Below are 1574 nucleotides of genomic sequence, written 5' to 3' on the forward strand. Positions count from 1 at the left end.
CAGCTTTAATTTTTAATACCAAAACATCAAAAAAAGTCTTGATTCGAATCCAATAGTGGGCTTGTTTTAAAGTGTAACATAGAGAAGACCAGCTCTATTAAAAATTAGCATAGCTTGAAATCTTTAAAACGAACTACTTGAGTGGAAGCTTCTAATGTGTCCCCTAATGCTTTACATTTTTCTTACACCTTCTCTATTCCTTTACACACCCTCCACACACTTACTTGGTGGTGGAAGGGGGACCTACAGTTTAAGGTGGGTTCCGAATCACCAAGAGCAACAGCCTTAAGTGCTTAGAGAAAACCTTTTTCTCTAGAGGTACCGGTCCCACGACTCTCCGGAGATGAACAACTCCCTTGCTAGGCTAGTGTTCACCGCATGGGCCACCGAGACTCTTCCAGAGTGCGAGGCGGGAATCGAACCCGCAAGCCGAAGGAGTGGGTCCAAAGCCTACGCTTTAGCCCCCACGACCATCGTCCCACTTCAAAATGAACTACTTACATATCTACAATTTGAACCCCATTTAGTCTTGAAAGTAGTTAATAGTGATAATATGGGCTAACATTAAGCCAATGCATGGTTTAGAAACTAGTTGTTAGCTAGGCGTTAGGCTAACATCAAGCAGCTGCATAATTTTAAAAGTTGTCTCTGTAGCCAGACTGTTGGCTTACATTAAGTCACTTTATAAATTTGAAAAAGGTGCTAAATATAACCTAAGTAAAGCCTGTATTACAAATCAAATTACAGCCACAAAACAATTTCTTTGAAATAAAAGAAACTTTTTTTAATTCAAAGGAATTTTTTCTTTGACCCGCATATGTCAGATAAATGTTTCTTTGATTCAATGAAACTATTTTCTGGGACATTGCTTTGTCCTGATTATTGAATATGTTATTGTTTGTATCCGGCTGGAGTAAGAGTTCTCGTGGCGCACTGAAACTAACAGGGACTAACTAAGGCACTACGCAATTGGGTACGGCCACGGAAACGGCCTGGCGCCATCTGTTACCTAAAAGTGGGAATTTCTTAGGGATAAATTTCACTTGCTTACATACTATGGAAAATAAGTAAATTTGTAATGAAAATAAAAGTTTAAATATCAGATAACAGGAGTGCCTGGAGGAAACCTGATAATATTTCTAGTTAGGGAAAACAAAGGTTTGCTCGAGTTTATTAAACGGTTTGGTCGGAATTGGATTTTGAATTTCTCTTGTCAATGACAGATCTCCTATCGGATTACAAATATCACATAAAGTATTTTAATACTCTTGTTTTTTTTTTAAAGAAATACTATTTGGAAAAATTATTGTGATTTCAGCGGCCGTTACAAGCCGCTTAATTTTCATGCACAGAGCACTGACTTCCGTCGCGTGGAGTCAGCTGCGTTTTACGCGCATGCGCTCACCGACCACGGTCAGTGGAGAAGTTTATGAGTGGAGACTGCATCGCACAGTGGGGTGAAATCGGAAAATGAGGTTCAAAATGACATTTAGAACGCAATTATGCACCGATTTTAGAATTTTTTTTTTTTTTGAAAAATTCAGAACTAAATTTTTCAGAAAATGGTGGGAGTA

The sequence above is a fragment of the Belonocnema kinseyi genome, chromosome 1 (genome assembly GCF_010883055.1).
Source record: "Belonocnema kinseyi isolate 2016_QV_RU_SX_M_011 chromosome 1, B_treatae_v1, whole genome shotgun sequence".
In the NCBI taxonomy this organism is placed as follows: domain Eukaryota; kingdom Metazoa; phylum Arthropoda; class Insecta; order Hymenoptera; family Cynipidae; genus Belonocnema; species Belonocnema kinseyi.